The sequence below is a fragment of the Syzygium oleosum genome, unplaced genomic scaffold (genome assembly GCF_021117445.2).
Source record: "Syzygium oleosum isolate NSW1041296 unplaced genomic scaffold, Sole_v2.1 Sole_v2.12, whole genome shotgun sequence".
NCBI lineage: Eukaryota > Viridiplantae > Streptophyta > Magnoliopsida > Myrtales > Myrtaceae > Syzygium > Syzygium oleosum.
In genome coordinates, this window is record NW_026607496.1 from 10,691,279 (window position 1) to 10,707,363 (window position 16,085).

Below are 16,085 nucleotides of genomic sequence, written 5' to 3' on the forward strand. Positions count from 1 at the left end.
AAAATTGAATTACCCACATCTGATTAACCCTAGAAATGATGGTCTCATGGTTCGACAATTTCATATTGGGCACGATTCCCAATTTGGGTTCAAAATTCTTAATTTTCAATTAAATTTTGGGGATTTTTTTAATTTTATGCCAGATTGTGCAATTGGACAACCATTATGTAATTCAAGATCCCAGAATCATTTGTTGTGAAGACACTATGACCTAAAAATAACTAGAAAAAATTTAATTGCATTTTTGGTTCAATTCGGGTTTAATTTTGCCCAATTTTGGGAAAAACATATACCCGATTGAGATTTTTCAAAATTGATGATGTATTCATGAAATTGGATTTAAAATAAGGCTAATAACTATTTTTATGGAATTTTCTGATTCCATTTGCTATTTTTCTTGATTTTCTCACTTATTTTGACTAAAAGAAATTAAGGAAAAATGCAAAAAAATGCTAAAAAATTATTTTTTGGTTTAGAAATAGGTTTCTAGGCTTGGCCAAGATTCCTAGTCCTAATTTTGAGATTTTTAAAAATATGTAAAAAATGAGCTAAAAATCAGGTGTCAACAGCTGCCCCTCTTTGAGATTGAGCTCGTTAGAGGTTGATCTTAAAGATAAGGTGATACCTAAATTTTTAGTCAGCTCACTGAACAAGATAAGATGGAAATTTCACAATAACTGATTAGGGATCTTGCTTTTGAAATTCGTGATCTAATCCAACGGTTCTCTTTTCAGAACATATATTGAAAGGTTCTTAATGATTGAGGGAGAGAAACTTACCTGTTTGTGAGCTGCCTCTTTATCCCTTATCCAAGGGCATGAATTGATGGTGGTGATGATTATGATGGTTATTCAAATTTCGTGGTTTAAGGACGAATCCACGAACCATGAACACCTGAGGCTCCTCGCCTGAGGATTTGGAAATTTGCCTAGTGGTTCTTCACCAGTAGGACTTTAATTTGCCTAGGGGCTCCTCGCCTGTAGGACTTTGGATTTGCCTAGTGGTTCCTTACCTGTAGGACTTTGGATTTGCCTAGTGGTCCTTCACCAGTAGGACTTGAATTTACCTAGGAACTCCTCGCCTGTAGGACTTTGGATTTGCCTAGTGGTTCCTCACCTGTAGGACTTGAATTTGCCTAAGGGCTCCTCGCCTGTAGGACTTTAAACTTGCCTAGGGGCTCATTGCCTGTAGGACTTTGAATTTTGGTTAGGGGCTCCTCGCCTGTAGGACTTTGAATTTTGCATAGGGGCTCCTCGCCTGTAGGACTTTGAATTTGCCTAGGGGCTCATCGCCTGTAGGACTTTGAATTTGCCTAGGGGCTCTTCGCCTGTAGGATTTGAATTGCCTAGGGGCTCCTTACCTGTAGGACTTTGAATTTGCCTAGGGGCTCCTCGCCTGTAGGACTTGAATTTGCCTAGGGGCTCCTCGCCTATAGGACTTTGAATTTGCCTAGGGACTCCTCGCCTGTAGGACTTGAATTTGCCTAGGGGCTCCTCGCCTGTAAGACTTTGGGAAGACTTCAAACAATGAATGCCTTAATCGTGAGTTTTGTGATTTCACTAACCTTTGTATTGCTTTTTTTAAGTTGACCAAAAACTATTTTGAAAAGTAGTTTTGAAATTAATCAAAACTGTTTGAAGCGTGGTTTTTCTTAGCTTATCACAAACTGTTTGAAAACTTGATTTTAAGTTGATCAAAAACTTTTGAAACCTGGTTTTGAAATATACATTTTTTTGCATTAATGCATTTCAGACAATCAAATTTCCTTTTCAAGGAATTATTTCAACAAAATTCTTTCAATCTTTCAAGAAATGCTTGAAATGATCGTTTGGAATACCTTCATTAGAAAGGATTTATTTCAATCTATGAACTTGGTGTTTTCTTCATCTGATGGAAAAGGGGGACTTGTTGGAACTTGTCTGATATCCCTCAATTTTGTCTCTCTTAACCAATCCTTAGGTGTTCGGAGATGTTCGCAATGTATACAATCCAATTGATATGATAAGGTCTTTCAAAAGGTTGTAATGTTGACTTGGTCAATGGCTATTCAAAGGATAGGCATTCTGAGGCCAAGAAAAAGGATTTTGTCACAACTGACTTCGGTTTTACAAGTTAAGAACCTCGAGGATAAGACAAGATATTATTGCATACACTTCTTTGAGTGATGACTTCTTGTCATAAAGTCATGTTTCTACTCTCAACATCCCAATCTGAAGAGTCTTTGGGGAGAGGTTGTATTGTTGGTATTGGGTAGGCTAAAAAAGGCTCATTTGTTTGAATTCAGGGTTTTTATGAAATTGATGATCTTCTTGGCATCACCACTTTTTCTTTTCTTCTTCTTTTTCACTAGAGATCTTTTTCCTTTATGAACATCAGAGTCCTCTAAACATTCATCACAATCTCTTTTCTTTTGCTCATTCTCACTTATTGTGATCTATGATCTCTCATGAACTTGACTTTGCTTTGTCATGACTTTTTTTTTTATTTTGAGCTTTCTTTTGAACTCTCGTTTTCTTTTTCATTTTCCCTTGGGCATGTGGTCATGCTTTTACCAGGCACACTGCTTTTTCATGCCCCAGACTCTTTTGCCTTTGACCTTTTTTGACTTCTAAGGACTCTGTGTCATGCCCTTTTATCTATTAAAGTGGATCATATGCTCATGCTCCAGTGTGAAGAGATGATCACCAATTTGGGGTTCTGAAATGAATATTCAGGCTCAATTGGGCTTTGTCAAAAGTAATGTGTTTGGGTATAGGAAATGAAGTGCTCTTCTTCCTCTTGGGATGTCTTGAACTTCCATATGACTTTATCTGAAGTTATCACAGAAAGATACATGCAAGAGTATGCAATAAAATATTTCTTGATCCTATTCTCCATAGCTGTAAATCGTAAACCTCCTGATTTGCCCAAATGTGGGGTGGTTCTTAACAGGGTTGTTTTGGAAAAAACTTCTCCACTATTTCGGCTCAAATTTGTTTTGCAAGAGATAAGCATATGTTTGGGATAGTGAAATGACTGCCTTTCATCATTTCAATCTATGTAATCATTGCGAATATCCCCTATTTCCTTTGGATGAGTTTTTCTCATTCACTTCTCTATTTTGACTTTGAGTGTATAAGGGACGTGTGTGGATATGACTTACCTTTCATCATTTGAAGGTCTTTTCATTCGATTTGATCCAAACTTTTTCTATGAAATTTTTCAAAGCCTTTTGTCAAATTATCCCTTTTAGGGAATTTTAATGCTTAGTGCATTTTCAAAGAAAGCGTGTTTCAAAACTTTTGATTTGAAACGTTTCTGAGATATTTTCCTTTTCAGAACAATCTGTTTTGTTTTATTCAATTTAGTGTCATTCCGCTTGGGGAAAAGGAAGTTCGTTTTTCTCTTAAAAAGGCAATTTCTTCGAGACATGCACTCACGATTTAGGGATACTTGTCTGATCAACTTACCAAGATCCCTCTTGTTTGCGTGTTTTTGCTTTGATTCCATTGGAGATTTTTCTTTTGTTGCTCTCTTTTCTTTGTTTCCTTGGGGATGATAAAAAGAAAAGCATATTAGAGGATATCGATGGAAAATAGAATTGGAAGTAGTACTTCCCTCTACTATTTGATAACTTCATTGGGGATTCTGAAATTACCAACTAGTTCGGATTCTTTTTGCTTTCTTCTGCAAAATAGATAAACATGTTCATAAAATGCATGGTATGCATGATATGCATGATATGCACATGTTCTAAAGTGTCCCGAATCTTTTCTTGAATGTTCGTCTTCATTTCATGGGTAGAAAATCTTGACAGCATCGGCATTTACAGGATAGGCCAATTCTGTTCCTGCCATATCTACAAGAATCAATGCTTTTCCAGGAAGAATTTTCTTGATAATGTATGGACCCTCATAATTCGGAGTGAATTTGCCATAAGGATCTGAATTGTTGAAGATGAATTTCTTCACTACTAAATCCTCTGTTTTGAAATTTCTCGGTTTCGCTTTTCGATTAAAGGATTTAGCCACTCTTCTCTGATAGGCTTGCCCATGGCATATAGCTCTTAATCTCTTTTCATCGATCATGTTGAGCTGTTCATATCTTTGTTGAATCCACTCAGCCTCTGAAAGTTTCAATTGGGATAATATCCTTAATGAAGAATTTCTATTTCAACAGGTAGCACTGCTTCCATTCCGTAAATCAATGAAAATGGGGTTGCTCCAGTTGATGTTCGAATTAAAGTTCGGTATGCCATCAGAGCATACGGTAACCTTTCATGCCAATCACGATAATTTTCAGCTGTTTTGGCCAGTATCTTCTTGATATTCTTATTTGCCACTTCAACTGCTCCATTAATTTGTGGACGATATGGAGATGAGTTCAGATGTCGGATGTGGAAGTATTCGAGTAAATCATCCACGATCTTGTTGTTTAGGTTTGAACCATTGTCAGTGATTATTGCTTCTGGAACTCCATACCCAGCAATGATGTCCCGCCTGATGAATCTTGCGACAATTCTTGACAGTAACATTCGTATAGGAGTTTGCTTCAATCCATTTAGTGAAATAGTCAATAGCAACCAGGATAAACCGGTGTCTATTTGAAGCCTTGGGGTTGATTGGACCAATCATATCAATGCCCTACATTGAAAATGGTCATGGCTCGGACATTTGATGTAGCTCGTTTGGCGGTGCATTGATTTTGTCTCCATAAACTTGACATTGATGACAACACCTCACGTGTTGGATGTAATCTGATTCTATTGTCATCCAATAGTATCCCTATCTTATAATTTTTCGGGCTAGAAGATGTCCATTCATGTGTGGTCCACATTCACCTTCGTGAATTTCTTTCATGATCTGTTCAGCTTCTGTAGCATCCACACATCTTAGTAGGGTTGAATCAAATGATTTCTTATAGAGGGTTTGACCACTGAGGAAGAACTTGTTGGCTATCTTCCTTATAAACTTCCTATCACCTGGTTGGCTTTCTTCAAGAAATTCTCCCGATTGAAGATACCTTTTGATGTCATGAAACCATGGTTCGTTGTCGAACTCTGCTTGGACCATCATGCAATGAGCTGGTTGTTCAAGAATATTAATTCTCAATGGTTTTATATCCATACCATCTTCAACTTGTAGTAAAGATGACAAAGTTGCCAGAGCATCTGTAAAATGATTCTGAGTTCTTGGGAGATAATCAAATATTACTTCTTTGAAACTTCCTATCATCTCTTCTAAGTATCTGTGATAAGGAATTAGCTTGGCATCTCGAGTTTGCCATTCACCGGTTGTTTGCAATATGATGAGCATAGAATCTCCATATACTTGCAACCTTTTTACCTTCATTGAAAGGGCTAATTGTAAGCCGAGAATGCATGCTTCATATTCAGCGACATTATTGGTGCATGGAAATACCAATTTTGCAGATACCGGATAGTATTGGCCTTCTGGGGAGATCAGTACTGCCCCAGTTCTTGATCCAGATAAGTTGGTTGCACCATCAAAATACATAGTCCATTTATCATCGACCAGTGTCAATATATGATCATCAAGTTGTTCTTCAGGACTAGCAATATTCTGCGAATTTTCTGCCAACATGTCTGCTATTGCTCGTCCATTGACTGACTTTTGGGATAAACTTCTGATGTCGAATTCAGATAACAAAACTTGCCACTTTACTAATTTCCCGACCAAGGAGGATTTCTCAAAAAAATACTTGATCGGATCATTCTCAGTCACTAGCAAAATTTGGTGATGAAGGGTGTATTGTCTTAGTCTATGTAATACCCAAATCAATGCTACGCATGTCTTCTCGACTGCCGGGTAATTCACCTCTGATGCTGTGAACTTCTTGTTCAAGTCATAAATGGCTTGTTCTTTACCATCATTTGGTCTTCTTTGTATAAGCACCGCTCCTAACGACTCATAGTGAATCGTCAAATATAAGATCAGCGGAGCTCCAGGAATTGGTGGTACCAACACTGGTGGACATAAGGCTTGTTGACATTCCGCATCCCACTTTACTTTGGCATTTTTCTTCAACAGTTTGAAGAATGGTTTAGTAGTCTTAGAAAGCTGATAGAAAAAACGGGCAATGTAATTTAACCGCCCCAACAGGCTTCTCACTTCTTTTACCATAGAAGGAGTCTTTAAGTCGTATATTGCCTTGATCTTAGAAGGATCTATTTCGATGCCCCTGTTACTGACCACAAATTCTAGCAGTTTGCCAGATTTTGCCCCAAATACGCACTTGTTGGGGTTTAATTGCAACTTGTACTTTTTAAGTCTTTCGAATAATTTGCGAAGCACCTCAACATGATCTTCTCCTTGTTTGGATTTTGCAATCATGTCATCCACATATACCTCAATTTCTTTGTGTATCATGTCATGGAACAAAGTTACCATTGCCCTTTGATATGTGGCACTAGCATTTTTCAAACCGAAAGGCATCACCTTATAATAAAATGTGCCTCATGGTGTTATGAAGGATGTCTTTGCCTTATCCTCTTTCTTCATGAGGATTTGATTATATCCTGAGAAACCATCCATGAATGAAAATGTTTCGAACCCAGTAGTGCTATCCACTAATACATCAATATGTGGAAGCGGGAAATCATCCTTAGGGCTTGCTTTATTTAGGTCGCAATAATCAACGCACACCCGTACTCGACCATCTTTCTTCATTACGGGTACTATGTTGGCAACCCATTCTGGATATAGTACTACTTCGATGAAACCGACTTTGAGTAATTTCATCACTTCTTCTTCTATTTTTTTCGCCAATTCCGGCTTTGTTCGCCTCAGTTTTTGCTTCTTTAGTGGAATACTTGGATCAATTGGCAAAACATGCTCAACTATGCTTGGATCAAGGCCTGGCATGTCAGCATAAGACCATGCGAATATATCTTGATATTCCTTGAGCAAATCTGTGATCCTTTCTGCCTCTACTAAGGGAAGACCTTCCCCAATCTTAACTTCCTTGGGATTCTCTTTATCGCCCAGATTAACAGTGATCGTTTTCTCTAACGTGAGTGACTTTGATTCTTCATGACGGATCCATTCCCTTCTGATCCATTCCTCATCTTCATTATCCACTTCAATATCGCAAGTGATCTCCTCGGAAAGATTTGGGTAACATATGAACCTATTATGGATATGCGAATGCTCATGCCTGACATGTAACAAACATGGTTAGTAATTGCATACAAAGTAAGTAACGCATGTGGTCCTATGAAAAAAAACCTTTTGGAAATTCATTTTGAAATTCATTTTGAAAGAATATAAAGACAGAGCTGGTCCTCATATCATCAAACTTCCTTGCTCTTAAAATCATTTTTACAATGAGGAGCAATATAGAAACCCAAAGCCTCAAGCCTCACGAATAAGGATAATGTTCATCATAGGTTTGGTTTTGTTTCTACATGTCCTTAACAAAACATTTGATCACTTTTATTGAATTGAAAAATGCAGTTACATCTATATTAAAAGGAATGTAAATTGCAACTGAACTGAAATTGCGAATGAAATCACAAGAAATTTGAAATGGCAATCAACAAAAAGCAATGGAAAAAAAAAGTTTGTAGCAAAAGTTCAAGAGAATCTTCCTACTCCAGTGCGTAGGTATCTTCTGCCTCAGTTATGATAACGTTGATGGTATTCTCCTCGAATACATTTGGCAGAACAGATTCTTCCTCTGCATGTAAGTCCTCTTCTTGAAATAGCTTGAAAGGTCCAGGAAAAGTTTCCTTGATGTGGATATGATGATAGGGAAGCTTTTTAGCTTTGCCCTTCCATATGGATGGATTAATGAGGCGATCACCTTGGCCTCTACAACCTCCATGGTTCTTTCAACCTCGGCCTTGGCCTCCATGGTGATCCTTAGAGTTATCTGGAACATAACCTATTCCGTGCTTCATTCTTGTAGCGAGAGGAGTAATAGGTTCTTTGATTCTTTGGGATTTCGATCCAAGACCATTACCAGGAGTAAATCCATACTGGCATAACATTCTTCCAGACATAATGGATGATGTTGAGAACTCCGGGGATTTTATGATGCAACTAGCAGGAATTTGCACCATTGAGATCATTTCGAAGGAATGATAACTTGGTTCTTCTTTTACTTCGAGTTCGACATACAGTATTGCACTCTCTTTGTAGGTGGTGAAATCTGTCTCCCCGTGTACGGTGATCATCTTGCCATTAATGACAAACCTAACCTTTTGATGGAGACTTGAAGGAATGGCGCCAGCCATATGAATCCAAGGTCTTCCGAGTAATAAGTTGAAAGTTCTCGGAATATCCACTACTTGGAAGTCAATTAGAAAAGGCACAAGGCCTATGTTTACCTCGAGCTCGATATCGTCAATAATGTCTTTCTTTATTCCATCAAACGAGCGTACTGTTACCTTAGAAGGTTTGATGAGCTCTTCATTAATCCCCAAGCGATGCAGTGTGCTTAGTGGACACAAATTAAGTGCAGAACCATTATCAATCAGCACCAGTGACACCTCCTTACCCCGGCATTTGACGACGATATACAGAGCCTTATTGTGGGAACGCCCGTCAATTGGGAAATCTTCATCGGAGAAGGCAATTTGGTGTTTCAGAAGAATAGTGCCAACAAAGTCTTCCAATTGTACTTCATTAATCGTCTCCGGGGCGTGCACCTCATTGAGAAGCTTCATAAGTACCATTTTGTGGCTTTATGAAGTCTTGAAGAGATCCAACAGAGAAATCTGTGCCGGCATCTTTCTTAGCTACTCAATTACCTCAAATTCGCTCGTTTTCATGACCGAAAGCAACTGTTTAACATCTTCTTCGGTTAATCCTTTTTTTTCGTGTTCACCGTCTTTCGGGGCATTGCATCTCCCCAATCGGGTTACGGCATCGACTTCTTTGGGAGAGTAATCCCAAGGTACACACTTAGTGTCAAACTTTTCTTTTGGAGGGAGAGTGATGATCACAGGCTGTGTTTCTTCTTCTTTGATCCTTAGCTGATCAATGGGAAGTCGGATAGTGATCGGTGTGACAGGGCCTTCCTCCTCCTTATATTTATCTACCTCATCAAGCTTGATTAGAAATGGTGTAATCATGGATACTATACTTCTATTGGCTTCGTCAGCATCTATTCCACCCTAACCATCAGGTGTGATTGTTTCGTTCTTGAATGCCCATGAAGGAGGTGTATAGTTGACACGGTAATTATACCGGCCACTATCTTGACCCAGAAAATCAACAACTTCACCTTGTTTTCGTGCTTTTCGAACAAATTGCCTATCATCTCGGCGAGTCTTTTTCTTCTTTTTCTCTTCCTGATCTTCATTCTACTCGAGATTCAATTGGCTAATCGGGACCTCATCCATGCCACCCCATCCGTCCGGCACACTGTCTTTATTTTTGAATGCCCATGGTGGTGGTGTATATTTGACACGGTAATTGTATTTACCGCTATCTTGACCGAGTAAGTGTACGGTTTCGCCTTCCCTGGATGATTTCTGGGTGAAACGCCTTTCACCCTGATGGACTTTTTCTTTCTTCTTTTCATCCTAATATGTTTCATCTTGGAGCGTTTCTTCCTTAGGTAGAGCTTTCTCCTCAGGATTGGTTTCATCGTCCATACCACCCCAGCCATCAGGCACAATTACTTCATTTTTGAATGCCCATGGCGGTGGAGTATATTTCACTTGGAAGTTATATTTTCCGGAGTCTTTTCCCAAGTTGTTTACAATCTCGCCTTTTAGGAGTGCTTCTTGACGAAAGCGAGCATCCCCTAATCGAGAAGTTTTAATCTTGACTTCATATTCATCTTCATCGTCAGACTTGATCATTATTTCTTCATCCCTGATCATGTTTACTGTATTGTGCTCAGGAAGAGGATTCTGATGTACATTTGGCTCTGGCTCTTGGAAGTTTAATATCTTCTTGTCAATGAGCTATTGAACATTGTACTTTAGAGTGGGACAATTATCTACATCATATCCCCTTTCTCCCATATGATAGGTGCAGGTTTTTGATTCATTGTACCAAGAAAATCTCGCAGGGTTGTCTTTCGGTACTTCCTTGGCCACCAAATGCCTTTCTAGAAGCATTGGTAATAGCTTTGATAGGGGTCAGGGCAACGGTGTATATTGCCTTACGGGCCTTTTATTTGGCTCGAATTGCCTTGGATTTTTCCAAGCAATACTTGATTGCTTCGGAAATGATGTTTGATGAGTACTTGGGCTTGACACCATAGCCACTTCTCGGATGGGTTCTTTGTCTTTTTTCCCAGGGTAAGACTTTCATGCTGCTGTTTCTTGAGCCTTTTTTTCTTTCAATCCCCATTCAATTCTCTCACTCACTTTTACCAACATGGTGAATGTCTGACAGCCTGATACATGAAGCTTGTCGTAATACTCAGTTGGCAATGATTTTAGAAAAAGCTTAATGAGCTCGTCTTCAGTTATGGCGGGCTTTACTTGTGAGGCAACAGCTTTCCATATCTGAGCATAGGTTCTGAACCTTTCATTCTTCCGTTTCTCGGTTCTGACGAGATCCTCTCTAGTTGGAAGTACCTCAACATTAAACTTATACTGACGAAGAAATTCTCCCACCAAATGATCCCATTCAGTGAAGTCTTCTATGTCGAGGGCTATATACCATGTAAGGGCCGCCCCTCTCAAACTATCTTGAAATGTGCTAATAAGAAGTGACGTGTTGTCTGAATATCTTGCCATCTTACGGAGATAATACTTCAAATGGCTTTTGGGACACCCAGTGCCATCATACTTGCTCACAAACTCTGGTTCCTTATAATTTTCTGGAACAATCACCTTTGCATACGGTGAGAACTTGTCGAACCTTTGAAGCTCATAACCTTGACTTACTAGGCATTCTTCAATTTTGGCCAATCTATTGGCCTCTTATTCATCCTTTGTCTTAGATGTCTTCTTGATTTGATCATCCTCTTCCAAATTTACCACCTCAGGCGTAGTCTTTGGAGGATTTTCTTGAACTGGTTCTTTGTTTCTGACTGGGTCTTCAATAGGTATTTCGGTAGCATTTGAAGCTCCTACATTTGGAGTAGTAGGATAAGATCCTCGAGATGCGAGAATAAAGCCTTCATTTCTGCCATCATTGCAACCATTTGGGTCATTTGATTCTCGACTTCAATTAGCCGAGCACGAGTTTCTTCTTCCGCCATTCTAACTTGTAGGCGAGTCCGAGGTCTTTTACCTTCCGTTGCTAAACAACTTGTTTCGCCAAAAAAGACCCGATATCAGCATAGTAAAATGATCATGACACCCTACATTCTTTTAATTGTATGTTTTCATGAGATTACCAAGGATAAGAAATTTCATACAAGCCTTAGATTTGTATAAAATTCTTCATCAATGTCTTTATCAAGTAATCATACAATTCAAAGAATTGTAATCCATGGTGATTCTTCACAAAAAAAATATTTTGAAACTTTATTAAGCAATTGTTTCAATTTGGAAAATTTTTATTACAATGCTATCCATCAAAATAGGGGAACACTAGCTTAAACAAGTCTAGGCTTCTTGCTAGCTAAGGTAGCTTCAGCTTCTTCATATTCCTTGACTCGTGTCTCCCATTCTTCCACATCGATTAACACTTCCTCGGGAACATACGGCTCTACACCTGGCGTGCTTGGCACAATGTACTCTGGGATATACGGCTCATCAGAATGAGTTGTAACACTCAAAAGTACATAAGGTTCGACGTCAATTGGTCGCTTAGCCTTCAACCACCTTATATACTCATTAGATGCTAAAAAGAGCTTCATTTCTCCTTCCAAATCTTCAGGCCATTGTACTATTTGCTTGGTTGATCTCTTCAAGGAATTCACGATCCCATCGACCCTTGTTCGCAGCTCTTTACTTTTTTTTTTTCCGGTATAGGTTCTTGCGGTATCTCAAATGTGAACTCCTCAGGATGTCAAATAGGTGGAATTTGTTGAACCATTCCGAATTGCCGTATGACTCTTAGTGGGCAATAAGCAGTCCCGCCACTCAATCCTGGCAAAGGCACAAAATTACCGTCTTAGGTAGTAATTTGAGCTTCCGTTATCTTCGGCCATCGAATTCTCCATTGAAGCTGGTCGGGAGTTAATGCTCTAATGAAGTTTGCCCACTCATGAAAAGAGTACTTTGGCATTTTGTCTTGGAGTTTCAAATACTTCTCAATAGGGTTGGTAGGTGAGTCGATCTCTCGAATGCGCATATAACGTTCCCAAGGTCGAATATGGGAAATAAACCACACAGAAAGTAACCCAGCTGAAGCTTGCAGTACACCCTTTTGTTGATTTTGGTATTTGTTTAATGAAATGACGGTCTCTGCCAAGAACATATTGTAGAAGTCCCATTTTAAGCAAGCTTGCCTAGCAATTACCGCAACGAGAGGATTTAATCCCGTCATTGATGTGGGAAATAAAACGAATCCGAAGAAGGCCAGAATAAAAACCCTTGCGGAAGTGTTTCCCGTTTCTTTCGGCAATTTGGAGTAATTGTCCACCAAGTAAGATAGAGGAAATCTCCCGGTATTTGATTTGATCAACTTTTCCACTTGAGGGGTCTTCAAGTTTAAAAATTCAGCTATAACACTTATGGGTTTCAATCCAACTGGGGGCTCAACGGTTCTTGACTCGAAATCAATCCCAATAGTTGCCTTATATTCTTCTGGTGTAGGTACCATCTCGTGCTCACTCAATTAAAATGTGGCAGTGGTAACTTCCCAGAAATGGGATAATGCTTGGATTAGACTCACTTGGTACTCCAGGTTGATGAGCTTGAACAAATACCCAAGCCTTTTCCTTACGTATGCTTTGTTGTCCTTTGTCATGTTTACCTACCATGCCAAAAGCTCCTTCCTTGGAATAGGAATGACTTGTATGTCTAGTTTCCCCATTTCGATCTAAAGCATGTAAAAGAAAGTGATTATTATTCACCATGGATTGCCAATTGATTTTAATGCCCCCATTTCACTTATATGTCCTTTTAAGGTAGGACGGAGGTTAAATACACTTGTATGCCTAGAAAGTAATGCAAGTGTCATTTTGAATCCGTTGAAACCTTAAAAGAGCATATAGTTGAGATCATGAACAAATTCAATGTGTGATGTAAATGCCCATTCTGTCATACTCCATTTAGACCATAAAACCCTAAACTATGGTTTACAACTTCGAATACATTGAAGTGAACGAATAAGCATTTGAATTACATGAGAAATCTACCATGGACCTATACATTTCATCTAAAAATGAAAGAATGGTCAAATGGAGTATGACACTCTAATCATGCATTCTAAAACGAAAGGGCATTTATACCAAGCATTGAATGTCATTTAGGCATTTTTTAAGAATGTGCCAACTAACATGCATAATTGTAAAAGAATGGAATGGAACGATACTTGCTTACCATGATATTTTTGTTTGGTTTTAGGTATACCAACCACAAAGACAAGCGAATGCAACCAGTGAAGTTTTGACGCCTAAAAGGGTAGGATATGCTAAAGGCTCAAGGTCATCACCTTAATGGACAAGGGATTCCACTCCAATAGGCAATCGGCCTAAAGTGATGAAATATTATTCCACCTCGGTGATCGGTATTGTATTTAAACGATCCCATGAGCAATCGGCCCATAGTTCCGCCTAAACACATACCTCCTAAGGATAATCCTAAATGTAGCCGGGGTTGGGCCACTGGTGGTGCGTGCTAATGGTGTAGTGCTAAAGCAATTCAAAGACATGCATAGCAATTAATAACCAAATAGCACTTCTAAAATTCATTCAAACTACATTCAATCCCAACACCATCTTGCAAACCAAGGGTTAGCAAAGACAACACCCCTTATACCACCCGCCTACAAAACCATTTAACACTACCATTAGCGGGACGTACCTGGGATCCTTGCAAGCACAAAACACAAGCATATCGTTCTATCTAGGCCTAAGTCCACTTAGGAAAGGTAAGTCCCCAGCGGAGTCGCCAAGCCTGTCGCGCCGCGCTTTTTTTTTGGGGCTTTTGAGATTTGCGCGCTAAGGAGGTATTTCCGTGTAAGGGTCTCTCCCAGACCATACCTCATGTGATAGTGGAAGGTAAATTCCTATTTAATCTAAATTTGTGATTTTGGAGTCGCCACTAGTCATTATTGGTAGGTAAACTAGAAACCTAATCGAGGTACGAGAGAAATACCTTGATTCTACGAACCAGAGATTCTGAGTACGGGGACTTGGTTACGTTATTGATCCCGAATCGAGATCCTTAACGCCCTTTCGGTACCTAAGAACAATACGATGTCTAACGTGTCATGCAAATTTCCGAGGCTTACCCACTAATTCTATCCATTCTAATCGCAGGAAAAACCAAACAAGTATTAAACGCACAATCGAAGTCAATCAAATCAATCAATCCTAAGTGGTCTCTAAAAACGAAAATCAATCAAAAAATCCAAACCCTAATGAAGCTCTAGAAGCTTACTCATTTCATGATTTACATTTTTTTAGGGGTTTAGGGTATTAGGGTTTTTTTAGGGATTATAACCCCTGAATTTGGGAATTTCTAAAAATGCCACTTGGGCACTTCTAAAAATTCAAATCTCACTTTTTATGGTTGGCCACGGTGTTTTTGGACCATTTTGTGAATTTTTAAAATTTTTGATTTTTTTTTCGAAAATTTTATTAACCGAGAATTGATTGATTGTTTTTATGATTTTCTGAAAATTTTTATGAATTTTCCAATTTTTCAATTTTTTATTGATTTTCTAAATTTTTTACATTTTTTCTTTGTATTTTCTGAATTTTTATGAATTTTCTAATTTTTTGTGAAATTTCTATTTTTCTGAAATTTTTTTCGATTTTCCAAATTTTTTAATATTTTCTGATTTTTCAAAATTTTTTTATTTTTTATTTTTTATTTTTGAGTTTTTTAGATTTTTTATTAATTTTAATTTTATTTAAATTTCCCGCCGGGAAAATGAACCGGACCGGCCCGGTTCGGCCTGACCGAACTGGGCATCGCCGGCGCCGTTGCCAATCGTCTTCTCCGGCGAGCACGGTGCCAAAACGGCACCGTTTCTAGCCTTCTTCACTGGGGCATTTCTCCGAGCAGGTGGTGTGCATGAGTCTGGGTTTGATGTTTTCGAGGCTGCCGGTTTGAGCTCGTCGTCAACGAGCCTCCGACGACCTTTTTGCCATTCTGACTGGTCCACGATGAAGTTCATATTACCTATTACCAATCTAGCTTAATCGTTGTGCCGTCGGACGTTCACCGGCCGGCCAAAAATCATTCTAAACAACCTAATTTGTAAACTTGTTCAAACATGAATTTTCCAGAATACAAACCTTGATCCTAATCGCCCTAGCCATCTACGTCGAGTCTAATGGCTATCAAAACCTCAAACAAAGTAAGAACAAACTAACTTGAGCAGTCTAAGGCCATAGGGAGCACTCCGGCGAAGTTCTCCGAGCTCCGGTGAGGTAGTTCATGAGGTGGCCGACTCGGTTTATGCTTTTTTAATGCCCAAAATGCAATCAAACGACACGAAATATGATCAGGAATCGATTATAAGCATAAAAAAAACTCAGATTCACGAAAGAAAACGCATGATCTATAAGATTAAGTTTAAAGTCAACTTTTGGAAATCTGTAAAAATCGAGGTGACGAACGATTTTTACCTGTTCTGTTCGATGATCAAACAACCTCTTCGAGCTGATCCACGATCGTGAAGATGTTTCTCAACCCTCAAGCTTCAAACTGATGGCCTTGGATCCACCGGGGAGGCTCCTGACTCTCTAATAAGGACTCGTTTTCAGGCTATGGCGACCAGTCGTTCACCAGTCGTCTTAGGTGAGGATACTCACCTCTGGAGACCGATTCGCCGGCGTTTTTCCGGCCGTAAAGACGCCGATCACTCGGTCTCAGGGAGTATCAACTCTACCTTCTCTCGTTTTCTCTCTTTCGCGCTCTTGTTCTCTCCCTTTCTCTCTCTGGCATTTCGTCGAGTATCTTCTTCCCGCAATGTTCAAGTTTTTTCAGTTTTTCATTGATAAAAAATCCCTCCCAAAGTTTGTTGGAACCGACCTTGAATTGGTTAGGGTGATTC